At 41.2% G+C, this 27,684-nt stretch overlaps 1 protein-coding gene across 1 annotated transcript in view; it reads left to right on the top strand.

Moving 5' to 3' along the window:
* The first annotated feature begins 9,548 nt into the window (after positions 1 to 9,548).
* SPECC1 (sperm antigen with calponin homology and coiled-coil domains 1) overlaps positions 9,549 to 27,684 on the top strand; it is a 331,903-nt gene continuing 313,767 nt past the window's right edge. Inside the window, exon 1 of the mRNA XM_032270304.1 lies at positions 9,549 to 9,638. The gene's annotated coding sequence lies outside the window, so the exon portion shown is untranslated. The remainder of the gene's footprint in view (positions 9,639 to 27,684) is intronic.

The raw sequence follows: 27,684 nt of genomic DNA, 5'->3' as shown, positions 1-27,684 counted from the left end.
AGCTGCTTGGGAGGCTGAGGCAGGAGAATCGCTTGAACCTGGGAGGCGGAGGTTGCAGTGAGGTTGCAGTGATCGTGCCAGCGCACTCCAGCCTGGGCAACAGAGCAAGACTCCATCTTAAAAAACAAATTTGCTTTATTGACCAGGTCAAATATATTTTTTCTCCTTTTAACTTCTGCCTTTATTAATTATTTCCTTAAGGTCTCCCAGGTTTGGGAGTTGAATATTTGATTCCTTTATCATTAGGGGTTTCTTTCTTTTTGTTTTTGTTTCATTTTCTTTGAGACAGAGACTGACTCTGTCACCCAGGTTGGAGTGCAGTGGCACGATCTTGGCTCACTGCAACCTCTGACTCCTGGGTTCAAGGGATTCTCCTGCCTCAGCCTCCCAGGTAGCTGGGAATACAGGTGCGTGCCACCATGCTCGGCTAATTTTTTGTATTTTTAGTAGAAACGGGGTTTTACCGTGTTAGCCAGGATGGTCTCGATCTCCTGACTTCGTGATCTGCCTGCCTTGGCCTCCCAAAGTGCTGGGATTACAGGTGTGTACCACTGCGCCCGGCCTCTTTCTTAGTTTCCAGTAAATTCACATAAAGTAACAAATTTTCCTTTGAGTTGCTTTTGTCAATATCTTGCAGGGTTTGATAGATACTTTTCATGTTGAAGCGTCTTTCTTTTCTTTTCTTTTTTTTTTTTTTTTGTAAGTAAATAGAGATGGGTTCTGTCTGTTACCCATGCTGGTCTCGAACTCCTGGGCCCAAGTGATCCTCCCAGGCCTCAGCCTCCCAGAGTGCTGGGATTACAGGCGTGAGCCATTGTGCCCGGCCTCATGTTGAAATTTCTATCTAAAGAGTCTGTAATTTTGATATTTATTCCCCCTTTGCTCTCTGACTTGAGTACTTTATTTTGTTAAGTTTTGGTTAATTTCTAATTTTATTTTATTGGGGTCAGTGAGTATGCTCTGTGTGACTGTTGCTTTCTGGTATGTTTTTGAGTTTTTCTTTTAATTTTTTGAATTTTTTGGAGCTTTTTTGACCCTAACATTTGGGAATGCATATAGCACTGTAAACTCATTCTCTAAATAAATAGCGATGAAATATAAAAAGAGCAAAATTTACTTATTTAAGTATCCTCAAAGACATGAAACATATTTCCATGGACGCAACACCAAGTGGGGACTTGGCCTGAAGACATTAAAGCGCTGGACTCAGGTAGGGAAGGCTGGGAGTTTGACTCTGGTTAATAGGAACTAAAACTGCCCACAGAAGACAAGGCAGTAGCCCTGAGGCAGGATTCCTGGCTCCAGAAATGAGGAAAGAGAAGGCTGTGCTGATCCCTGCCTAGAACTAAAGCTTAGGCTTTTAGGGAGTGGGAGGGTGGGGGAAATGAGCTAAGTAAGTGACTGAAAGGGTCCCAGAGTTCTGGTGGAGAGAATGGTAGCGTTGCTGGGCAGGGTGGACCAAGGCTGCCCAGGTGAAATAAGCCTGCAAATAGTAATCCCAAATTCAACAATCCAAAGATAAGCACATGATAAGTAGGGTGGCATATCTCCTGCTTTCCCAGAAATAATCTCAGTGCACAATGTTAGTCCCAGCATCATACTACTGTCAGCCTCATTCATTCTTACAGTTCCTGGTTTGGATGATCAATTACATGGTCACCTAACATATGAAATGAAAATAGTAGAGCAAGGCCGGGCATAGTGGCTCATGCTTGTAATCCTAGCACTTTGGGAGGCCGAGATGGGAGGATCACTTGAGGCCAGGTGTAAGAGGCCAGCCTGGGCAACACATGGAGACCCTGTCTCTACAAAAACATTAAACGTAACTGGGCATGGTGGCATGTGCCTATAGTCCCAGCTACTCAGGAGGATGAGGCAGGAGGATCACTTAAGCTCAGGGGCTGGAGGTTATAGTCAGCCATGATTGCACCACTGCACTCCCGCTTGGTCAAAGCAAGAAGACCCTGTCTCTAAAAAAATAAAAAGAATAGGCCAGGCAGATGGCTCACGTCTGTAATCCCAGCACTTTGGTAGGCTGAGGTGGGTGGATCATGAGGTCAGGAGATCAAAGCCATCCTGGTTAACACCATGGAACCCTGTCTCTACTAAAAATACAACAAATTAGCCAGGCGTGGTGGCACATGCCTGTAGTCCCAGCTACTCGGGAGGCTGAGGCAGGAGAATTGCTTGAACCCAGGAGTTGGAGGTTGCGGTGAGCTGAGATCATGCTACTGCACTCCAGACTGAGCAACGGAGTGAGATTCCATCTCAAAAAAAGAAAGACAAAAATAATAAAAAAATTAGCTAGCCATGGCAGCAAACACCTGTAATCCCAGCTACTCAGAACTGAGGTCGGAGGATCATTTGAGTCCAGGAGATCGAGGCTGCAGTGAACTGAGGTCGTACCAGTGCACTCCAGCCACAACGGCAGAGGGAGGCCCTATCTCAAAAAAAGCAAGAGTTGGGGCTGACTTAGCATTTAGATGTAGATTACATATATACTGCTTTAGATATAGCTCATAATTCCTGATGTAAAGCATTTTCATCATTTTTATTTTATAGGTATTCTAAAATTTTGGTTTTGATCTGTCTTAATGTAGTTTTAAAATTTGAAGTGGGAAGTACGAGAGTTTTATTTATTTAATTATTTTTCCCTGAGATGGAGTCCTGCTCTGTTGCCCAGACTAGAGTGCATACAATCTCTGCTCACTGCAAACTTCACCTCCCAGGTTCAAGTGATTCTCCTGCTTCAGTCTCCTGAATAGCTGGGATTACAGGCATGTGCCACCATGCCTGGCTAATTTTTGTATTTTTAGTAAAGATGGGGTTTCACCATGTTGGCCAGGCTGGTCTCGAACTCCTGACCTCGTCATCTGCCCGTTTCGGCCTGCCAAGGTACTGGGATTACAGGCGTAAGCCATCTGCGCCCCGGCCCAGAGTTTTAAAATGTCCAGGTGGTAGAGACTTTTGTTTCTGATTTTTTAATTAATTTTTAGTTTTATTTCATTGTGATCAGAGATCGGTGTTTTCTGTACCATCTGTACCATTCTTTTTTTTTTTTTTAAAGAGATAGTCTCTTGTTCTGTTATGCAGGCTAGAGTGCAGTGGCACAATTATAGCTCATTGCAGCGTCAACCTGCTGGGCCCAAGTGATTCTCCTGCCTCAGCCTTTCAAGTAGCTGGGACTACAGGTGTGAATCACCATGTCTGGCTCATTTATTTTTTATATTAAAAAAATTTTTTTTAGAGATGATGTCTCACAATGTCGCCCAGGCTGGTCTTCAGCTACTGACCTCAAGTGATCCTTCTACCTTGGCCTCCCAAAGCACTGGGATTACAGGCATGAGCCACTGCGCCTGGCCTGGATTCCAGTTCTTATTCTTATTAATTTTTTTCTGTGTCTAGCCTGTAACACTTTTTACTTTTGAAATACTTGTTTTTTCTTTGCAGCATAAAATGGGATCAACTTTTGTGAATGTTTGATGGGCACTCAAGGGTAGTGTGTCCTCTGTTTTCAACATACAGATTTTGATAGTATCAATGAGATATAATTTGTCAATGATACTATTTATGCCTTCGGTGACCTTAGATGTATTTTGATCTAACATAATCTGAAGAGGGTAAATTAGAATCTTTTGTTACTATCGTGTTTTAATTTCTCCTTATTTCTCTGAAGTCCTGCTTTATTTAATAGCACCATGTTACTTGTGCATGAATATTCACTTGTCTTATATTCTTGGGAATTGCCCCATTTCATCATAAAATGACTTTTGTTGTCTCATTTCATGTATTCAACCTTTGCCCTGAATTTAACTTTATCTGATATTATGACAACCCTGCTGATTTTTGTTTGTTACCCCAATAAATCTTTGCTCTTTCCATCTTTTCTGAACCCTTTATTTTAGGTAAACCCCTTGAATTAAGAGAACCAAGTTTTGCTTCGTGATTAAATCTGAAAATCTTTATCTCGCCATAGGTGAGTTGAGCCCTGTTTGTGTGACAGCTTTATTATGCTATGTTTCATAGCCTTTTGGGGTCTTTTTTTCACTCTTGTATTGCATATTTCGTGTTTACTGTGTTTTGTGTTCCTTCTGATAATTTGGAAGGTTTGTATTTTTATTTATTTATTTATTTATATTTTATTTATTTATAACCATACTCTGCAATATGCCTCATCTTCTATTTCTTCCGACTGTCTGTTAACTCCCTATTCTGAATAAAGGCGATGTTGTGCTTTTCCTCTTTTTTCTTTTTTTTTGAGACGAAGTTTCACTCATGTTGCCCAGGCTGGAATGCAATGGTGTGATCTCAGCTCACCGTAGCCTCCGCCTCCCAGGTTCAAGCAATTCTCCTGCCTCAGCCTCCCAAGTAGTTAGGATTATAGGCATGAGCCACCACTGTCAGCTAATTTTGTATTTTTAGTAGAGATGGAGTTTCTCCATGTTGGTCAGGGTGGTCTCGAACTTCCAGCCTCAGGTGATCTGCCTGCCTTGGCCTCCCAAAGTGCTGGGGTTCCAGGGGTGAGCCACTGTGCCTGGACCTTTACTCTCTTTTCTTCTCCTCACCTAATGTAAATGATTTTATCCTTCTTTAGCGTTTGCTTTTTAAAAATAACTACATTTATAAATATCTTTATCACTTGATTTTTAAATCAGCTTTGAATGATATATTTTGATTCCTAGACATAAAAGATGTTAATTATACCATTTACACATTAGTAGGTTTATAAAATCATACATTCTGCTCTGTAACTACAATCCTACATTTATTTTACTTCTACTTCTGCAGTTAAAAGATTCGGGATTACTAATATCAACAGTTATTTTACCATAGCTTTTTCCCCTACCCGTTTTGTGGTATGTTAATGATCCTGCCTTAGTAGTTGCTTCAAGAATAATTTATAGAGCAGGGTGTGGTGGCTCATGCTTGTAATCCCAGCACTTCGGGAGGCAGAGGTAGGAGGATCACTTGAGGCCAGCAGTTCAAGACCACCCTGAGCAACATAGTGAGACCCTGTCTCTACAAAATAGTTAAAAAATTTCCCAGACATGGCAGCGTGTACCTATAGCCTCAGCTACTCAGGAGACTGAGGCAGGAGGATTGTGAGAGCCCAGAAGTTTGAGGCCACAGTGAGCTATGATTGTGCCACTGCACTCCAGTCTGGGCAACAAAGTAAGACCCTATCTCTTTAAAATAATAATAATAATTTATGAAAATTGTATTCCCTGAGTTTTTCATGTTTAAAAATATTTGTGGACTTTATCCTGTAAAAGTTTGAGTATAAATGTCTTGGGTAATATTTTACTTCTTGAAGACTGTATAAGTATTGTCTTCTAGAATTGAATGTTGCTGTAATGACATCAGAAGTCAGCCTGATTTATTTTTCCTTAGAAATGTGGTAACTGCTGTGCTGCTCCAAGAATTATCTCTTTGTTTACAAAATCCAGAAATCTCACTGCTATACATTTTGGATTTATTATTCTGGGCCGATATTTCCTGGGACACAAAAGATTGATGCTATAGATTTAATTCTTCTCTCTCTCTCTCTTTTTTTTTTTTTTTTTTTGAAACGGAGTCTCACTGCCACCTAGGCTCACTGCAACCTCTGCCTCCCAGGCTCAAGCAATTCTTCTGCCTCAGCCTCCCGAGTAGCTGGGACTACAGGGGCATGCTGCCACACCTGGCTAATTTTTGTGTTTTCGTATTTTTAATTTTTGTATTTTTAATAGAGATGAGATTTCACCATGTTGGCCAGGCTGGTGTCAAACACCTAACCTCAAGTGATCCATCCTCCTTGGCGTCCCAAAGTGCTGGGATTATAGACGTGAGCCACCATGACTGGCCTCAATTCCTCTATTTCAAAATTTTTCTTAAGTTAAAAACATTTATCAGGTCTTCCCCCACCTTGGTAGAGGGCTCTGGCTTTCTCTTGCTTGATCTCAAGTGACTCTGTCAGCCTCCACCTGGTTTATGGTCTGGAGTTTTAATTTGTAGTTTTAATAAAGATAGTGCTTATGTTTGTGTTTCTCGTATTTTTTGGTACTCTTGGGTAATTTGCAAGATCCCCACATCTACACCAGAAGTCCATTTTCAATTGTTTTCTTCAGGCTGTTTATTTTATTTTGTATTTATTTATTTATTTTATTTTTGGGATCGAGTCTTGCTCTGCCACCCAGGCTAGAGTGCAGTGGTGCGATCTCAGCTCACTGCAACCTCTGTCTCCTGGGTTCAAGAGATTGTCCTGCCTCAGCCTCCCAAGTAGCTGGGATTATAGGCACCCATCACGTTTTAATTTTTTCAGAGACAGGGTCTTGCTTTGACCAGGCTGGAGTGCAGTGGTGCAATCATGGCTGACTATAACCTCCAGCTCCTGAGCTCAAGTGATCCTCCTGCCTCATCCTCCTGAGTAGCTGGGACTACAGGCACATGCCACCATGCCCAGTTACTTTTAATGTTTTTGTAGAGACAGGGTCTCCATATGTTGTCCAGGCTGGCCTCTTACTCCTGGCCTCAAGTGATCCTCCCACCTCGGCCTCCCAAAGTGCTAGGATTATAAGCATGAGCCACTGTGTCGCAGCCTTGTTCTATTTCATATGTTAGGTGACTATGTAATTGATCATCCAAACCAGTAGTAGTATGATGCTGTGACTAACATTGTGCACTGAGATTATTTCTGGGAAAGCAGGAGATATGCCACCTTGCTTATCATGTGCTTATCTTTGGATTGTTGAATTTGGAATTTCTTTTCTTTTTTTTTTTTTTGTGGTGCTGGCTCACTCTGTTGCCCAGGCTGGAGTGCAATGGTGTGATCTCAGCTCACTGCAACCTCCACCTCCCGGGTTCAAGCAATTCTCCTGCCTCAGCTTCCTGAGTAGCTGGGATTACAGGCACCTGCCACCATGCCTGGCTAATTTTTGTAATTTTTTAGTAGAGATAGGGTTTCACCAGGCTGGTCTCGAACTCCCTACCTCAGGCTATTTGGCCTCCCAAAGTGCTGGGATTAGCGGTGTGAGCCACGCACCCGGCCCTGAATTTGGAGTTTCTGTTGGCAGGCTTATTTCAACTGGGCAGCCTTGATCCACCCTGCTCAGCAATGCTACCTTTCTCTCCACCAGGCCTCTGGGACCCCTTCACTTATTTCACTTCTTTCTTACTCTGAAAGAAAGCAGAAAAAAGGAATAAAGATAAAAGCAGAAATAAAGTAATTAGAAATGTTAAATTAGGTTTAGCCTGAAGCTGCCTCCTTAACATATTTTAAGTTCAACCTGTAGGTTCCTTCCTACATAGTAAACTGTAACCTAACAATGTGCAAACAGACTGTAACTTACACTTCTGCCATCAACTGTTCAGACCCTGTTCAAATAAGCCAAAAGCTGAGCTGTAACCCATCTGGCTGTTTTCTGCACCTCACTTTCATTTTCTGTATGTACTTTCTTTTTTCTGTCCACAAATTCTCTCTGACCACGTGGCAGTCCTGAAATTACTCTTAGCCTATTCTGCTTTAGGGCAGCTGCCAGATTTAGGAATCAAATCATTCTGTGCTCAAACCGTGTCTTCAGTTTTCTTTTAACAGGGAACAACAACAACAGAAGTAGTAGATGAAGCTTCAAGTTAGGCTAAAAAGAAAGGAAAAAAAGAAAAAGCAAAAAAAGGAGAAAAATATTTTTAAAAGAAGAAAAAATCTTCAGTATAACTGAAAACATAAATCTAAGAGTTGGTTCTTTGAAAAAAAAAATACCATTTTAAAAGTTAACAAAATAAAGCAAGCAAAATTACCCAAAATAAGGTATTTGTGAGAAGTTAAAAGGTTCAAAAAAGACGACTTTCCTCAACTTTATGCTCATAAACTTGAATATCCGGCAAATAAAGGATAACTTGTTTTAAGAAATACATGCTTTATCAAAATTAACTCTAGAAGAATTTTTAAAATGTAAATTATAAAATTGCCACAAAAGAAACATTTCTAGCCTTTAAAGAGTTACCTTCCCCAAAGAAAGCATCAGGCTGGAAGGGCCATTTTCAACCGGGAAATGATCAAACCTCAAAAAATAGATAATTTTAATTTTAATGCTCTTTAAATTGTTCAGAGTACAAGGAAAAAGCAAAAGCGCCTTTTTTTTTTTTTTTTTTTTTTTTGGTAGAGATGGGGGTCTCACTATGCTTCCTAGACTGGTCTCGAACTTCTAGCCTCAAGCACTCCTCCTATCTTGGTTCCAAATTTTTTGTGATGTGAGCATAAAATTTGGTTGATTTTGAAACCAAGCATTGGACATTCAAAAGAAAATTATTGCCCGTTTCATTTTTAATATCAACGCAAAACTTACAGACAAAATATTAGCAAACAGAATCAAACAGTATATTTTTAAGAATAAGACAAGTTTATTGCAGGGATAAACTGGATTTTTTATTAGGAATTTATTATAACTAGGACTCATGACTTCGGTATGGGGAAATCCGCGGTCACCCGGTTTGCTCATGCCTAGAGACATCTTCCTCCTCTTTCTCTCCGCCTTTCCAGTGAAAATTTCTTCAAGTTGCCTCTATCAAACCAAAGCTTCATCCCTCTTCTTTTGTTAACTTTCCTCCTCTCCTCTCAGAACAAAGGGGGTGCTGCTGACCAGCCCAGGCCTTCGTATTTGGGCCGGGGTCATTCTTCCTTGCGGGGCAGTCCTGTCCTTCAGTTGGGATCTCCAGATCTCCCTAGATGTCCCCGGGGCGGCGGGGAGGGGCAGCACCCTCCCTGGTGGAGAACCGCTGGTCTAGGCTCTCCCCTCTACCTGTGCACCGCATCCTGCCAGGGTTGGTTAGTCTCCCTGGATCCGCTCCTTCCTCCTCGTTTGATCCTCACGCCCTCAAATATGACCGAAGGTCCTGTTATTTCACTAAAGTCTTAGGCCATTTCCATGTCAAGAAACACAGTGGCACTTTCCAGCCCCTGGCCATGAGGCACCCTGGAGGGGGAGCGGTGAGGGAAGGAAGATGCTGAGTGGGATGTTGACCTTGCAGAGTTCCAGGCGCCTCCGCGGTGTCCTGGAGGAGGCGCTGGGCGGGAGGGGGCAGCGGGGCGGAGGGTAGGGGTCGGGTGCAGCGAACCCCTTGCACGGGGGGAGGTGAGGCCGTGAGCACAGCTCTCACACTGGAGGGCGCCTCGGAACGCCTTGAAGGGCTCGCTGGCCTGCGGACGGCTGGATCCACCTTCAGGCTTTTAGTGCAGGAAAAACCGAAGAGCCTCGGGGGGGCGAAGACTGCATTTTCTCGGTTCCCAGATGAGGCTGAAGCTGCTGGTCCCGGCACCACCCTTAGAAAACCGCCAGTCTAGAGTGCGGAAATGGGTCCCAGGTCTGGCCTGGGGCGCCCCAACATCGATTATCTGCGACGGGAGGAGGAGCAGCTACGGAGATGAGAGCCGCAGCGCCCGGAGAGAGGGGCCCCAGCGGCCAGCTGAACCAGGACGGCGCAGGCGGAAGTGCCGGCGGCGGTGCCGGGACTACAGCTCCCAGCGAGCCCCGCGCGGCTCGCGCTCGCCCCCTGGCGGCGCTGGCGGGAGGCGCCGGCGGAGCGCGGGTCCCTCTCCTGAGCATCAGTGAGCGCCGGGAGCCGCGGCGGTTGCGGGCTGCGGCGCTGAGCCAGCAGGGCCGGTGAGTAGGAGCCGCGCCGCCCGCCTGCCCGCCCGCCGGCCGGCTCTCTGCGCCTCAGCCGCCTGGTCTGCAGGGGTGGGCGGGCGCGGGGGTCCGGCAGTCCGTCGCGGGGGCACGGGACTGCATTTCTGGGGAGGCGCGCTGCGTCTTTGCCGCAGGGGCCCCGGTGCCTTCGGCGCGGGTCCTGTCCCCGGCCCAGGAGGGACGTCCTGTCCCGTCCTGCCCGACCCGGAGCGGAGGGACCGGTGCCGCAGGTGGCCGCGGCAGGTGGCCGCGGCAGGTGGCCGCCTCCTCCCCTCCGTGCCTGAGGGTTGTCGCAGGGACCCGGGACTGAGGGCCAGGTGGCTCCCGACAGCTGCGGCCCTGGAGGCCACCCCAGCCGCGATGGGACAGGTGCGCGGGCACGCCCGGCCCCGGCTTCTGGGTGCCGGGAGCCTCTCGCACCCTCCCTGGTGCTGCCCTGGGGGTGCTGCGTGGTGCAGAGGACCGGGAAGCCCTTGGCCCTCGGCGTCCACCGCGCTCCCGCCCCTTCCTGGCCCGGGTGGCCGGAGGAGGGTGCGGGCTGCACATCCCGGGTCAGCTGGGCCACCGCGGCGCAGTGCACCTGGCGGGCCCGGGGGAGCGCGCGGTGCCCGTGGGTGTCCTGGTGGTGCGGACCTGCGGGCGTGCGGCAGTAACGACCTCCTTCCCCAGTGTCCGTGCAAGAAAATTAGTGTTATGTGCTTGCTTTTTTTTTTTTTTTTAAAAGAAGTTTGACTCTGAATATCTTATTTTGCTGGAGCCCCGTTTGCCAGCATGTAAGTTTATGTAATAAACGGCATACAGTCGGGAAAAAAATCTTCCTGTGAAGGTGCTCTTCCTTGCCCTCTGCAGGAAGAGTTACGCCGAGCTGGTGACAGGCTTATCCACCAGTAACGGTAGGAGCTGCAGGCAGCAGATAAAGTGTTTTTTGAGTAAGGGCACAAGTCAGCCCTTCAGGACAATTTTTGTTTTGGAAAGATTCTGTTATCCGGTGTCAAACACCGTGTTCTTTCAGTGTTGAAGATGGGGGAGGAGGGAAGAGCAAAGGCTTGTCAATCCTAATAACTCAACAGAAATTAGCTTTGCAGGATTAACTCTCCAAGCAAGCGAGCTGAATTTGGTAGTCCAAACTACAGCTGAAGCTGAGCGTCCATACTAAGCCCTGTCTCAGTTTTAATAGTTTTTCGGTTCATTGGTTCGCCTCTTCCAAATGGGTGATCTTACTGTCTGTTAACAGATGTCTCGCACCTTTGTACTTTATTTCTTGTCTTCCACGGATTACTCTCGCTGCAGTGTTGACGATTAAGGTTGAATAGGACTCCTGGTCTCGGGCCTGTTTTTAGGGAGCATTCCCTCTGTATCTTCACCGAGTGTATTCTATTCCATGAAGTACATTTTTGTTTATGCCTAATCACTCAAAGTTTGAAAAGTCAGGGGTGGGTGTTGGTTTTTTTCCCCCAAATGCTTTTGTGTGGCATAGATTTTCGTCTTAAAATTGTTAACATAAGTGGTCACGTTGCTAGATTTTCTTTCTCTAAAACCCTGGGCTAATTTAAAATGCACTTTTGGATGGTCTGTTCACATCAATAAGCTAGCATTTTATTTAGGGTTTTTGGTATCTGAGATTGACATATAACTTACCCGGGTTTTGTCTGTGTTCGTAATTAGGACTAGGCTGTCCTCTCTGATTAAATTGGGAAACTTTCCATCATTTTCCATGCTCTGCAATAGAAGAATTATCTGTTCCCTCAAGTTTGGCACAACTTTACTGCAGACTGCCTGCAGTGTTGCTGGTGTTTTTTTAGGAATTAAATACTGATGTTCAGTATTTAATTACCTTTTCATTTTTTTATGATAATTTATTTTTCTCAATTTTCTATTTCTTCAAAGTAAATTTAATATATGCTAGCATAATGTCATATATAGTATTCGGTTGTAAGAAAACAAACTCTTCCATATCTGTATGTTCTCTTTCTGATACAGTACTTTTTTGGTACCTTTTCTCTTTTTTATTGGTCAGACTTGCTTAGTGATTATTTTATTAATCCTTTCAAAGAACCAGCTTTTATTAACCAGGATTCATTGATTAATTCTATTGATTTTTATTTTTATATGTCGTTAATTTTTGTTCTTTATCTTTCTACTTGATTTGAATTTATTTTGTTCAAGTTTTAGCGGTTTGAACAGAAAACTTGGCTCATTTAATCAGTTAGTCCTTCTGAACAAGGCAAGGATTTCTAATTCTTTCATTCCCCTTATCTCACATTTGGCCTTTGCTGTATTTTTACTTTAACACTGCTGGTGAGACATTATTGCTATTTTTTTGGTAATGTTCTAGGTCAACATTTATTAGCTTTATCTACCTGTTTACCATTTTCTTCACTTTCCATTCCTTCTTGTATCACAGATACTTTTCTCTGGAACATTTTCCTTCTCCCTCAAATACATTCTTTAGAAATTACTTCAGTGATGACGAATTCTCTGTTTTTGTAATATCTGAAAATGCCTTTATTCTCCCTGTGTTCTTGAATTTTGGTTTCACCATGTTTCTTTCTTCTGTTGATTTCAGAGTTATTTCTATTTTTTTTTTCTTTTCTAACATTTAAAAAAGATGTTTTGTAGTTGCAAGGTTTTGGGATCTCTATTCTGCCAGAGTGTTGAAAGAAAAACAAAGATTAAAAACAGAAATTAATTTACAGTCCACTGTCAGTCATGACTGTTCCCTGTATCCTTAGTATACTGGGTGTACAGTTCTATATTCATCTCAAGTTTATTAATTATCATTCATGTTTTCTGCATCCTTAACTGATTTTTTTCTCTGTTTGACCTGTTTAATTGGAGAGTTGTATTAAAGACCTCCATTATGATTCTTGCAGAGTTTTTTGTTCTGTTTCTATGTTTAATATATGTTTCTTTCTTTAAATGTTACATTTTTGAAGCTGTTTTATGTGCTTAAAGGTTCACAGTTCTTGGTGAATTGTACCTTTTCAGAATAAACCAGCCATCTTATTTATTTTTGTTATTCATTCTTTTTATATTGCTATACTTGCTTTTTGTTAGCATTCATGTGGCATATCTTCTTCTATTCACTTATTTCCAGTTGTCTGTGTCTTGTTTGTTACTCTTACCATTAGCTTATAGCTGGATTTCATTTAATTAATCTTTGTTTTTAATAAATATTGTGGTAAAATAACAAAATTTATTTATTTATTTATTTTTTTTACCATTTACCACTTTTAAGTGTACAGTTCACCAATGTTAAGTGTGTGCACATTGTTGTGCAACCAATCTCCAGATTTTTTTCACCCAACAAAATTGAAATTCTGTATCTATTACTCCAGCCCCTGGCAACCACCATTCTGCTTTCTGTCTCTATGAATTTGCCTATTTTAGGTACCTTGCATGAGTATCTAATATAGCACCTCACATAGTATTTTTCTTTTTATGACTGGCTTATCTTGTTTAATATAATGCCCTCAAGGTTCATCCATGTTGTAGCATGTGTCAGAATTTTCTTCCTTTTTATTGCTAATATTCCATTGAATGTATATAACACATTTTGCTTATCCATATATTCGTCAATGGAGATTTGTGTGGGTTCCACATCATAGCTGTTATGAATAAAGCTGCCATGACCATGTGTAAATGAATATTTCTTCAAGACCCTGCTTTCAATTATTTGAGTATATACCCAGAAATAGAATTGTTGGATCAAGTAGTACTTCTATTTTTAATTTTTTGATGACCCAGCATACTTTTTTCCACAGAGGCTGACCATTTTATAGTCTTACCAGCAATGCATGAGAATTGCAGTTTTTCTACATCCTTGCTAACATTTGTTATTCTCTCTCTTATTTTTTGATAGCAGCCATCCTTACGGATGTGAAATCCTAGTCTTTTAATAGGTGGCTTTAACTCACTTATATTTATTTTTATTACTGATATTTTGGAGTTTATCACTGCTATCTTATTTTATGTTTTTGATTTCTTTTCTTTCTTTTTTTTTTTTTTTTGAGACAGAGTTTCACGCTGTCGCCCAGGCTGGAGTGCAGTGATGCAATCTCAGCTTGCTGCAACCTCTGCCTTTTGGGTTTAAACAGTTCTCCCATCTCAGCCTCCTGGGTAGCTGGGATTATAGGCCTGTGCTCCCATGCCCAGCTAATTTTTGTATTTTTAGTGGAGATGGGATTTAACCATATTGGCCAGGCTGGTCTCAAACTTCTGACCTCAAGTGATCTGCCCGCCTCTGCCTCCGCCTCCCAAAGTACTGAGATTATAAGTATAGGCCACTGTGCCCGGCTCATTTCATTCTCACTGCTGTATATATGCCATGCCATTGTATATATCCCTAATGTAGATACACATTTAACTTTGGCAGTTGGTTGTTTGCAGTTTTGGACTATATGAATAGTGAGTGCATGAACACTCAAGTACATACATGTCTTTTGTTGAGAGAGTGTATGCATTTCTGTTGAGTGTGTATCTGGGAGTGGAATTGCTTGGTCATAGACTCTGCATATGCTCAGTTTTAGTAGATACTAGCAAACAGTTTTCAGTAGTGGTTGCACCAACTTATTGATCCCAGAAGTAAATGTGGTTGCTCCACATTCTTGCCTACTCTTGGTAATTTCTGTCTTTCCTCTTTTAGTATTCTGATGGATTTTGTGGTTTTAATTTGGATTTTCCTGATGATAAATGAATTTGCGTTCTTTTGGTACCCTTAGTTTTTCACTCATATCTGAACAGTTTTTTCTCTTGCTGTTAAAAGGTAATCCGTTTATGTGAACTCTCCATGAGTAAAGCAAAACAGAATCTTGCATGATTTTAATTCTGTCTCATGTTAAGATCATATTAAAGTTCTGGGTTTTCATACATTATGCATAAACAGTTATGTAGGTAAACTGTAAATTTTTCTGATTATTTGCTCATCATTGATGCTTTTATCTTCTTTGTTTTGCTTAGTGAGTAAGGACTAAAAATGTTTATTTTGTTTTGTTTTCAGAGATTCTGTGAGTGGTAAACTTTCTGAATCCTTGCATGTTTAAAACATGTTTTTTATTTTGCTTTTCCATGTGAATATTCTTGGCTAGGTATAGGATTCTACCTTAAAATCATCTGAATTTTGAAGGTACTACTTTGTTATCTGCTGGTCTCTAGGAAGAAGTCCATGCGCTCTGATTCTTGTTTCTTTGTAGTTAGCCTGTTTCTTTTCTCTGAATCTTTACAATTTTTATTCTTTTTCCTTGGTATTCTGAAATTTAACTACTATTTGTCTAGAAGTGGATCTTTTTCTTTTTCTCTCTTTTTTTTTTTGAGACGGAGTCTTGCTGTGTTACGCAGGCTGGAGAGTGGCATAATCTTGACTCACTACAGCCTTCACCTTCCAGGTTCAAGTGATCCTCCTGCCTCAGCCTCCCAAGTAGCTGGAATTACAGGTGTGTATCAGCACGCTCGGCTAATGTTTGTATTTTTAGTAGAGACAGGGTTTCATCATGTTTGCCAGACTGATCTCGAACTCCTGACCTCAGGTGATCTGCCCACCTCTGCCTCACAAAGTCCTGAGATTACAGGCGTGAGCCAACGGGCCCAGCCAGCACGCCTGGCCTAAGAGTGGATCTTTTTTGTTCTTCCTGCTCAGCATTTGATAGTCCCTTTCATTCTAAAGATTAATCCACATATCTGTGGCACTGGAGAAGTTTTGAGTGTTTCCTTGCCTCTATTCTATTTTCTGCTTTTGGAATTATTCTTACTTGGGAATTAGAATATCTTGATTTGTCTTTCATGTTTCTTAAAATAAGCATTTATTTTCTCTCAAATGTGCTGTCTTTTTAAATTAAATTAAAAAAAAAATCTTTTTACGAGACAGGGTATTGCTCTGTTGCCCAGGCCTGGGGTGCAATGGTGCGGCACACTGTGACCTAGAACTCTTGGACTCAGGTCCCCTGCCACTGTGCCCAGCTCAGATGCTCTTTTTATCTTTATGGGCTGCATTCTGGGATGTTCCTTGACCTGATTTTGCAGGTCGCCAATCTAATATTTAGATTTATTCAGTCAACTCTCTAGCCCATCTCTTGAGTGTTTATGTTTGTTTGTTAGTTTGTTTTTTGAGTGTTTTAAAATATTGATTATCATATTTTTAACTTTCCGGGTCTCTACTTTCAAAGATTTAACTTTTGAAATAGATAAGATAATCAGTGTTCAAAACCAGACTGTATTAAAAAGGTGTAAAAAGCCAGGCACGGTGGCTCACACCTGTAATCCTAGTACTTTGGGAGGCCGAGGAGGATGGATTGCCTGAGCTCAGGAGTTGGAGACCAGCCTGGGCAACACAGTGAAATCCCATCTCTACTAAAATATAAAAAATTAGCCAGGCATGGCTGTGTGCGCCTGTTGTCCCAGCTACTCGGGAGGCTGAGGCAGGAGAATTGCAAAACTATGGTGGAGGTTGCAGTGAGCCGAGATCACGCCACTGCACTCCAGCCTGGGCGAGACTCTGTCTCAAAAAAAAAAAAAAAAAAAAAAAAAAAAAAAAGGTGTAAATGACAGGCATCCCCACCATTCCTATCCTCTTTCTTCTCTTGCCTTACAAGCAGGTAACCATTGTTATTAGTTTCTTATGTATCCTTCCAAAGTTTCTTCATGCAAATACAAGCAAATATGAATCAGATTCTCTATGCCTCCTTTTTTGTACAAATAGTAGCATTGTTCTCTATAATAACGTGTTTTTATTTCACAGTATATCATAGAGATCATCACATACCCACTGCTTGCTCTTTATAGACATAATGTCCCCTCAGATCTTCCCAAGAATACCTAATAATTTCTTCTGTGTGCTCTCATAATTATCTTTGCTTGGGTATGTATGTGTTCTGTTGATTCGGTGTCCCCATTTCATGATATTGAATAAAAACTTCGTGATTCTTTGTGTGTGAGTCTTTGAAGTTTGAGAATTCCTGTTTCCTGTCTCTTCTTAGCCATACCCTGCCTCTTGTGATTGTTGAAGAGCTGTGGTGGGCTGCCAAGTGGAGTGTGTTTTCCTGGTGAGGGGGTTGGTTGTGGGGAAGGGTCCAACAGTCCTAGCCATTCTGATTGCAGTTCCCCAGTTAATCATCTTGTCAGATTCCACCTCTGCTCCTCTTCCTGTCTGCTGTTAGAAGCCTGTTACCAGAAACCCGTTACCATTTCCCACTGCACGACAGCCTCCTCCCAAGCTCATATTGGGCTGTGGTTTGCTCAGGTAGTCTGGTTCCAAGTACTTTTTACTTTTCAGAAATTTTCTAGACATTTTATTTGGCCATTGGCACACTTTCTTGTTTTCCAGGTTTCTTTTGATTTAGTGTTTTAAAAATATTCCTGCCATTCCGTTGAATTTTAAGACACTTGGAAGGCAGAAGTATGTGGTTAGTTTATTATCTTGGTCCAACCTCCAATACTATATATATATACACACACACACACACACACACGCACACATTAGAGACAAGGTCTTGCTCACTCCCAGGTTGGAGTGCATTGGGGCGATCATACCTCACTGTAACTTTGAACTCTTGGGCTTAAATGTTCCTCCTGCCTTGGCCTCCCAAAGCACTGGCATTACCAGCATGCGCCACCATGCCCAGTCCTTTCTTTTATAATTTATTTTAGTGTTGGGGGCCCCCGGGACCACGCTCAGATCTGGTGGTTCACTTGGAAGACTCAGCATGTGGTGTACTCATGGCTGTAATCTATTGCAGTGAAAGGATACAAAGCACAATCAGCAAAGGGAAAGCCAAGGGAAAGGTGCAGGGGGCCGAGTCCAAAGGAAGCCAGGCACAAGCTTCCAAGCATCATCTGCCAGTGTAGTCACACAGGATGTGCCTCACTCCCTGCTGACTCCCCTACCAAGGAGCTGTGACAGCAAGTGTAAAATGCTGTCTACCAGAGAAACTCATTAGAGACCCAACGCCTGGGGTTTTTATCGGGGGCTGGTCATGCAGACCCCCTCTGCCCAGCACATACCATATTCCACACTCCCTGAAGAAAATTAGTTCAGCATAAACCACACAATAATTTAAGCACAGTGAGTCCCTCTTTCCAGCTTAGATGGTGGGAACCCTCCTGAAATCTAAGTTGGCAGATAGGTAAACCATGCTTTTTTTTTTTTTTTTTTTTTTTTTGAGATGGAGTTTCGCTCATGTCATCCAGGCTGGAGTACAATGGCACAATCTCAACTAACTGCAACCTGCACCTCCCATGTTCAAGTGATTCTCCTGCCTCAGCCTCCCGAGTAGCTGGGATTTTAGGCATCTGCTACCACACCCAGCTATTTTTTTGTATTTTTAGTAGAGATGGGGTTTTGCCATGTTGGGCAGGCTGGTCTCAAACTCCTGACCTTAGGTGATCCGCCCGCCTCGGCCTCCCAAAGTGCTGGGATTACAGACCAGAGCCATCACGTCCTCCCAGATAGTGTTATTAAATGTTTTGGTTTGAAAGGCTTTTCAATTTCATTCAACCCGAGTGTGGGCTTAGATTGTCAAATCATCTTTTCTAACTGTACAGGTTGTATCTAGCCATAAGCTTGTAATTATTTTCCTCCCTTTGCCTGTTTTTAGACCTCAGGTGTGAGCAGTTGAATTAATTATATTCTCATTCTTAGCCCTTTGTCATCATTGGCACATGCAAGCCCCTCTGTAGTTTTGCTTGCTCAGGCATTTGTTGGTTCACCTATTCATTACATTTTGTCCCATTCCCATTCTCTTCTCCCCGCAGACAGCTACTCCAGTGAGGTTCATATAATGCTCTTGTGTATATACAGTTGACCCTTGAACAATGAGGGGCTTAGGGGAACTGATTCCCTGCACAGTTGGAAATCTGTGTATAACTTTTGACTCTCCCAAAACTTAACTACTGACAGCCTACTATTGACTGGAAGCCTTACCCATAACATAAACAGCCAATTAATGTTTATTTTGTGTGTGATGTGTGTTATATACTGTATTCTTACAATAATGTAAGCTAGAGAAAGGAAAATCTTATTAAGAAAATCATAAGGAAGGGAAAATGTACTTTTTATTAGTTACTTGGAAGTGGATTATCATAAAGGTCTTCATCCTTGTCGCCTTCACGTTGAGCAGGCTGAGGGGGTGGAGGAAGAAGAGGGATTGGTCTTGCTGTCTCAGGGGTAGCAGAGGTAGAAGAAAATCCACATATAAGTGGACTCATGCAGTTCAAACCTGTGCTGTTCAAGGGTCAAGTGTATACTGTTTTGTGTGCATATATTTTAATTCATGTAAATTAAAAATATACACGTAATTCTAAAACGTGTATACTGTTTTGTGTGCATATATTTTTAATTTACATGAATTAAAATATATGCACACAAAACAGTATACACGTGACCCTTGAACAGTAAGGTGTCATGTGCTAGCCTTTATTCTGTATCTTAGCATTGTCATTTACCACCCATCCCTGTTACTTGGTGACTCTCTGGTCTTAGTATCTACCACATTTTGCCCATCTTCTCTGCTGGAGATGGACAGCAAGGTTGATTCCCACTCCCAGCAATGCTGAATGAACCTCTTGGACATGTCTCCTTATGGACTTGTATGAGAATTCCTTGGGATTTAGACCCAGCAGTAGGACTGTCTTGTCATGGCATGTGCCTGTACTTAATATAACCAAGTACTGCCAGTTCACTCTCAAGGGTGGCTGCACCACTACCTTCCCCAGCAGCGCGCAAGGATTCCAAAGGCCCTGATCTTTGTATGTGCGTGGTATCATTCAGCTTTCTAGACTTTAGCAGTCTTCCGCTTTTTACGTGCGTCGCTCTGCTTACTGCTGAGTGTGAGAATGTCTTTATATATGCTTGTTATCTTTTTGAGTTTCCATTGACGTAAATTGCCTGTTTGTGCCCTTTCCCCATGTTTCAACTGGAATCTCTGATTGGATGTCTTATGCAGTAGCTGCTTGTTGATGCTTTGAGAGTGCACAGAGTTTCTCCCGATATGTTATATGTCACCTTTTTGGTTGGTATCTTTGTTGGATAAGAATCCTTAATTCTATAACCTGAGTAATCAATCTGCCCCATGAACTTACTTAGTTTTACCTTTTGACATGTCTGTTGACAACATTTAGCAATCAAGATATTTCACATAAATATCCAGATTCCTAACCTCTCTTGAAAAAGTGAAAGGTATTTCAGTCCTGGCTAGAGTGACTCAGGGGTGAGTTCCTGCTGTAACTAGGGCCTGGGTTGCCTACCTTCCTGTCCTCACTCATTCTCTTGACCTCCGGGCCACTCGCATCATCAGACTTTATGACCAGCCCCTGCTGTGTGTTAGGCAATTCCTTGAGAATAAACAAGCATGGTGATGATGTTCTTAAGATTGCTTGGACATGATTTTGGGGTGGGTGGACTCGGCATTGAGAACACAGCAGTATCTGCTGTGTCTCCTGACACTATAGGATGGGTGTCAGCATGGCAATAGGATACTGACAGACTGTGTGCACCCTCTCTCTTCAATAATGATTCATTCTTTTCAACCTTTTCTGGATCAGCTCATTTCTTTTCACCAAAACAACAACAACAACAACAAACAAATCATGGTTTAGTGAAATTGCACATAAGCAACAGTTCTAAATGAGGGATCTGAAAACTTTTTCTGTGAAGAGCCATGGAGTAAATATTTTAGGCTTTGCAGGGCTGTATGTTCCCTTGGAATTACTCAGCTCTGCTCCTGTAGTGTGAAAGCTGCCATGGGCGGTATGGAAATGAACGTGATCTCTTCATTTGGTCTGGATTTGGGCTGCAGACTGCAGTTTGCTGTTCCATGTTCTAAACCATAGTCTTAGACTTAATTTTCTGCTAACGAATACATGGTAAGTACCTACTAGGTACTAGGTGCTGAGGTTATGGTGATGGACAAGATGCAAACCCAGTCTATTCAGCTTAATGTCTGGGTGAGGAGACACATGAGGGAGCAGGTAATTACTGAAGAGGATGGCAGGCCAGGACACAGGAGAGCACAGAATTGGGCAGCAGGGGTTGGGAGCAGGGCATGTCAGGTAAGACTTCCTAGAAGAAGATGAAGTCTAAATAAAGCGGGGAGAGGGTTAGGCAGGACGAGGCAAAGGTGTTTTTGAACCTCATCTGCAAATTCCATGAGGTGAGAGTTTAGCTCAATATAGCTGGAAAGTCGAGATTGGGTTCTGTGCTGATAGCAGGAATGACAAGAAAGAGACTGAATGAACAGTCCACACATGGCATTGTGAGTGCTTAAATAATACAGGGTTGATGATGATAACTCCTGTGCTATTAAAATGTGTCAGAAAAAAAAAAACATGGAAAGCATCTCAGTGAATTTTACAAAGTGTGATAGAGAGCAGTATATGAATACTGGGGGTTAGACATCTTTAAAAAATGAAAAAAAAGAGAACAGTATAAGCCCACAAATATAAACTGTAGACCAAATTTACATGTGATATGTATACAAATATCCTAAAATAGCAAAATGAGCTCAGAGAATATTAAAAGAGTAATAAACTTTGACCAGATAGGTTTTACTCTAGGAATTCCAGAATCGTTTGATATTAGGATGTATGTTAATTTAATACAAGGGGAAAGTTTAATAAGTTCTGTTTTATTAGTTTAATAAAACAGGGTAGCTATATAATCATCTTGAGAAATTCTGGAAAAGTATTTGAAAGAATTTGACTTTAAATCTTGTCATTTCTTGAAGTGCTTTCATTATTGTGCCTTCAGGGTGTACAGCATGGCTGACTTACCACTTTTTAATTTCTCTGGCAAATCTTTGCTCATTATTTCTATAACTTTTCGTCCATCTTGTCCTTTGTGAATCCATCCTTGTTCACTCTATGTGGAATAAGTTTTTCTCTTCTCTCTAGTCCACTTATACTCCATTCTTGCATTATCGGGATTTTCGGTTTCTCTCAATTGATTGCCGTTTTTGAGAGACAGAGATTAGGCACTGTAGAAAAAAGATAAATAAGACAGTACTCAGGTTTTTGCTCTTTACCCTCAGACTCTACCCTTCCGTATTTCTCTGTCTCAGAGGGAGGGGATTCCTACAAACTTCACTTTGCAGGGTCCCTTCCCAATTGCCTCTGGCCAAGTATGGCTAGTAGGAAGCACTAGTGGGAGATTGAAAGGTAGGAGGAGGGGAGAAGCCAGGTTTTTCCCCCCTGGTTTTCGGCTTTGCACGGTGTCTCTGGGGTGGTCCCATCTCCAGCCAAGGACTCTGACACTGGCTTGTGGACTCTGATAATACCCCCTCCTCCTTTATCCTTCCAGCTTCATGGGAATCTCTGGGTTGGCTCACCATCCCAACTGGCTTTTTAGTCCTGCTTTAAACCTTGTAATTAGTTCCCATTTTAATTTCCCTCTATTGAACTGCTTCTCTTGAATTCTATTTTCCTTAATAAACCTTGCCCAATGTAGATAAAAACCCTACTTCTGTGTGTTCACAATCTCATAGAGAAGCAGACATGAAAATGATATAGGTTTTGTCTATTCAGTGTTCCCTCTTCCCTTCTTTTGGAAGTAGACTTCACTTTGGGCACAGTAATCCACTATGACCCAGAATGAGCCCATCGAAATGTAGACATGGACACACGCAGAGAAAAGATGATGTGAATATTTTTTGCTGACATGTAATAATTATACATATGTATGAGGACAGAGTGATATTTTGATACATGTATGCAATGTGTAATGATTGAATCAGGGTAATTAAGATATCCATCATTGCAAACATTTATCATTCCTTTGGTTGGGAACATCCAAAATCTCTTCTACCTTTTTGAACATGTACAATATATTATTGGTAACTATACTCACCCTACAGTGCTACTGAACACTAAAACTTATTCTTCTTGTATAGCTGTGAATTTGTATCTATAAAATACCTTTTCCTGAGCATCCCCTTTTAATTCTATGACCCCATTTTCTTTTTAGCACCTACATCTGAGTGAGAACATGCACTGTTTATCTAGCAGAGATGGGATTTTTCCATGTTGGTCACGCTGGTCTCGAACTCCTGACCTCAGGTGATCTGTGCACCTTGGCCTCCCAAAGGGTTGGGATTACAGGCGTGACCCACTGTGTCTGGCTTCAACTGGGATTTTGATAAGGATTTTGTTGAATTTACAGATCAATTTGGAGAGCATTACCAATGCTAAGTCTTTTGGTTCATGAACACGGGATAGTTTTTCATTTATTTAAACCTTTAATTTTTTTTAACAGTGTTTTGTAGCTTCTAGAGTATAAGTTTTGCACTTATTTGGATACATTTATTTCTGAGTGTTTTTATTCCCTTCTATTCCTATCATGAAAGGGTGGTGGATTTTGTTGAATGCTCCTTCTATGTCTATTGAGATGATCATATGATTTTTATTCTATTGATATAATCAATTGACTTTCAGATAATAACGTTTTTTTTTTTTTTTTTTGTTTTTTTTTTTTTTTTTTTTTTTGATTCAGAGTCTTGCTCTTGTTGCTCAGGCTGGAGTGCAATGACATGATCTCGGCTCACTGCAACCTCCGTCTCCCAAGTTCAAGAGATTCTCCTGCCTCAGCCTCTTGAGCTAATTTTCCGTATTTTTAATAGAGACAAGGTTTCACAATGTTGGCCAGGCTAGTCTCAAACACCTGACCTCAGGTCATCCACCACCTCGGCCTCCCAAAGTGCTGGGATTACAGGCGTGAGCCACTCTGCCTGGCCTCAGATATTACATTTTTTAACCAACCTTTTATTCCTTGCGTAAATCCCATATGGTCATGGTATATAATTCTTTTTACATGTTGCTAAAACTGTTTTGCTAGTATTTTGTTGGGGATTTTCATATCCATATTCAGAAGAGATACCAGTAAGTATTTTTCTTGTGATATCTTTGCCTGATTTAGGTGTCAGGGTAATACGAGTCTCATAAATGAGTTGGGAAGTGTTCCCTCCTCCCTCCCTGCAACCTTGCTGAACTTGTTGATCAGTTATCACAGTGTCTTAGTAGTTTCCTTAGGATTTTCTAAATATAAGATCATATCACCTGTGAATAGAGATCCGTTCTATTTTTTGGAGGAGTTTGTAAAGAACTGATACTAATTTATAAGTTTGATAGAATTTCACAGTGAAATCTTCTGGGCCTGGGATTTTCTTTGTGATAGTTTCTTGATTGCCAGTTCAGCCTCTTCCCTTGTTATCGCTCATTCAAACGTCTTTCTTCTTGAGTAAATTTTGGTAGTTGGTGTCTTCCTAGGAATCTGTCTATTTCATCTAAGTTTTCTAATTTGTTGGCACACATTTGTTCATAATATTCTTTTCTCATCCTTCATTAGTAATGTCCTTTCTTTCATTTCTGATTCTAGTAATTTGAGTCTTCCTTCTTTTTTCTTTGTCAGTCTAGCTAAAAGGTTAACTTGGTTGATCTTCTTTTTGTCAATCTAGCTAAAAGATTAATTTTGTTAACTTGGTTGATCTTTTCAAAGAACTAACTTCTGGTTTTATTTATTTTTTCTATTGTTTCTCCACTTTTGATTTCATTATTTTTTGCTTTAATCTTTATTATTTCCTTCTGGTTGCTAGGAGTGATGCAACTACAAGCCAAGGAGCACTTAGTATTACTGAGAACCCCTGGAAGCTGGAAGAGACAAGGGAGGATTCTTTCCTAGAGCCTTCACAGGGAGCATGGCCCTGTACTCACCTTGAGTGAAGACTTTTAGCCTCCAGAATGGGGAGAGAATACATTTCTGTTGTGTTAAGCCACTCAATTTGTGGTAGTTGGTTACTGTAGCCTGAGGAAACTGATACAAACTTTTTAATTCCTTTATTTATTTTTTCACTGTGTTTATGTGAGTTATTTTTTAGTATCTAGGTTTTAACATGTATGTCTTAACTCATAATTTAATTCTAATGAGATATAGAAATGTTATTCCTATGCAGTTCTATTGTCTTTCGCCTTTTTGTGGTATTTTTTATTACATTTATTAATATTACAAACCCTACCATACTATTGTTGTAATTATTATTTTTAAATCTTTTAAAATTTTATTTTTAAGTTCCCTATCGTTGTATTACTTCCCTATCTATAGTAATTTCCTTAGCCTAATAACAGCTTTGCTCCAACTCTCTCTTTTGTGCAGTTATTTGCAAATATATTACAAGTATATTTCTATCTGTTATAGGTTCAACAATATGCATTATATATAATATTTTATACAGTTGCTTTTTAAATCAATTCAGAGAATAAAGGAGAAAAATATGCATTTTTAGTGTCACAGTTACAGAATAACCTTGATTGGTACGCTTTGATTTTCTGTGTAAATTCAGATTATCCCTTGGGGTCACTGGCTTTCAGCCTGAAGAACTTCCTCTAGTGTTTCTTATAAGGCAACAAATTCTCTATTTTTGTTTATCTGGGATGTGTTTATTTCACCTTCATTTCCTGCCCATTTTTTACCAAAATAATGGTGGCAAGATACGTATAAAAGTTACCATTTTAATCACTAAAAAGTTTTTGCTCTCATGAGCCCTGGTCCAAGCTTCGTATGCCTTCTCCTTCTCAGCAGCAATCTCTTGTTTCCTGCTTAATTATCTTTTGTTTTTGTTTTTTGCTTTTTTTTTTGAGACAGAGTCTTGCCCTGTCATCTAGGCTGGAATGCAGTGGTATGATCTCAACTCACTCCAACCTCTGCCTCCTGGGTTCAAGTGATTCTCGTGCCTCGGCTTCACAGGTAGCTGGGATTATAGGTATATGCAATCATGCCTGGCTAATTTTTGTATATTTATCAGAGATGGGGTTTGGCCATGTTGGCCAGGCTGGTCTCGAACTCCTGGCCTCAAGGGATCTGCCTGCCTTGGCCTCCCAAAGTGCTGGGATTACAGGCATGAGCCACCGTGCCTGGCCTCCTGCTTAATCATTTTTAAGTGTACAGTTCAGTAGTATAAAGTATATTTATATTATTGTACAACCCTCACCACCATCTGTCTCCAGAACTCTTTATCTTGCAAAACTGAAATTCTGGACCCAATAAACAAAAACTCCCTGTTACTGTTCTACTTTCTATCTCTGAATTTGACTACTCTAGGTATTTCATGTAAGTGAAGTAATACAGTATTTGTCCTTTTGCAGCTGTCTCATTTCAGTTAGCATAATGTCCTCACGGTTTAGCCATGTTGTAGCATATGTCAGAATTTCATTCCTTTTTAATACTGAATAATAGTCCATGGTGTATACATATACCACATTTTGTTTATTCATTTGTTGATGGACCCTTGGGTTGCTTCTACCTTTTGGCTATTGTGAATAATGCTGCTATGCACATGGGTGTACAAAGACCTCTTCAAGACCCTGGTTTCATTTTTTTGAATATATATTTTTTACATTTTTGAAAGATAGCTTTGTTGTATATAGGAATCTTGGTTAATACTTTTTTTCTTTGAGGACTTTAAATATGTTCTCTTTCCTTGTTTCTGATGAGAGGTCAACTGTTTATATTATTGTGGTTCTTTTATAACTGATATTATTTTATAAGTGAGGTTCTCTTTTGAGTCTTCCTCTAGCTGCTTTTAAGATGTTCTCTGTTTTTGACTTTCAGCATTTTTACCGTGGTATGTGTGTTTGTGGATCATTTGGTATTCATTCAACTTGGAATTCATTGAGTTCCTGATTGTGTAGGTTATTTATTTATTTATTTTGAGACAGAGTCTTGCTGTGTCATTCAGACTAGAGTGCAGTGGTGCCATCTTGGCTCACTGCAGCCTTCGCCTTCTGGGTTCAAGTGATTCTTCTGCCTCAGCCTCCCGAGTAGCTGGGACTACAGGCACGTGCCACCATGCCAGGCTAATTTTTGTGTTTTTAGTAGAGATGAGGTTTCACTATATTGGCCAGGCTGGTCTCAAACTCCTGACCTTGTGATCTTCCTGCCTCGGCCTCCCAAAGCGCTGGGATTACAGGTGTGAGCCACCATGCCCGGCCTTAGGTTATTGTTTTTTTAAAAAATCTAGGAAGTTGCTGGCCATTAATTGAGTGTTTTTTCTTCCTCTTTCCCTTTCTCATCTCCTTCCAGTATTCTCAGTATGCATAAGTTAATGTGACTAATCGTGTGCCATATTTTGCTGAGATTCTGTTCATTTTTCTTCATTCTTTTTGGTTTTCATTTGAATAATGTCTATTGATGTATATTCATACTCACTGAATTTTTCTTCTGCCAGTTCAAATATAATGTTGAGCCTTCTCTAGTGAATTTTTAATTTTAGTTATTCTACCTTTCAACTCCAGAATTTCCATTTTATCATATTTTATAATTTCTGTTCCTTTATTGATATTCTCTACTTGGAGTTATATTGTTATGATATTTCCCTTTACTTCTTTAATTATGCTTTTCTTTAATTCCGTGGACATATTTATAATGGTTACGCTGAAGTCTTTTTCTGTTCAATCTGATAACTGTTTCCTCTCACTTGCAGTTTCCCTTGTCTGCTTCCCCCATCATGCCGCACCCTATCATAACCACAGAAAGTATGGCTCATGCTTCCTTGTTTCTTTTCATGCCCCATATATAAAAATATGAGATGGACTCTTGCTGTGTTGCCCAGGCTGGAGTGCATTGGTGGAATCTCAACTTACTGCAAACTCCGCCTCCTGGGTCAAGCAATTCTCTTGCCTGAGTAGCTGGGATTACAGGTGTCCACTACTATGCCTGGCTAATTTTTATATTTTTCGTACAGAAGGGGTTTCACTATGTTGGCCAGGCTGGTCTTGAATTCCTGACCTTCCGTGATCCACCCGCCTCAGCCTCCCAGAGTACAGGGATTACAGACATTAAGCTACCACATCTGGCCTATATATATATTTGGTTGGAAGCTGGGCTTTTCAGATACTGTATTGCAGGAACTCTGAGTATTGGCCTCCCACCTCTAGAGCCGCTTATTATTTGTTTAGTGACTGCATAGATTATTTTAATGAAGTCAATTGCCCCCTATCTTGGTCCATTTATCTTGCTGTAAAGGAATACCTGAGACTGGATAATTTA

This window comes from Sapajus apella, unplaced genomic scaffold, assembly GCF_009761245.1.
Source record: "Sapajus apella isolate SASKATOON/1434 unplaced genomic scaffold, GSC_monkey_1.0 scaffold208, whole genome shotgun sequence".
Lineage (NCBI taxonomy): Eukaryota > Metazoa > Chordata > Mammalia > Primates > Cebidae > Sapajus > Sapajus apella.
The sequence above is the reverse complement of the archived record's forward strand: the minus strand, read 5'-3'. Positions and strand labels throughout refer to the sequence as shown.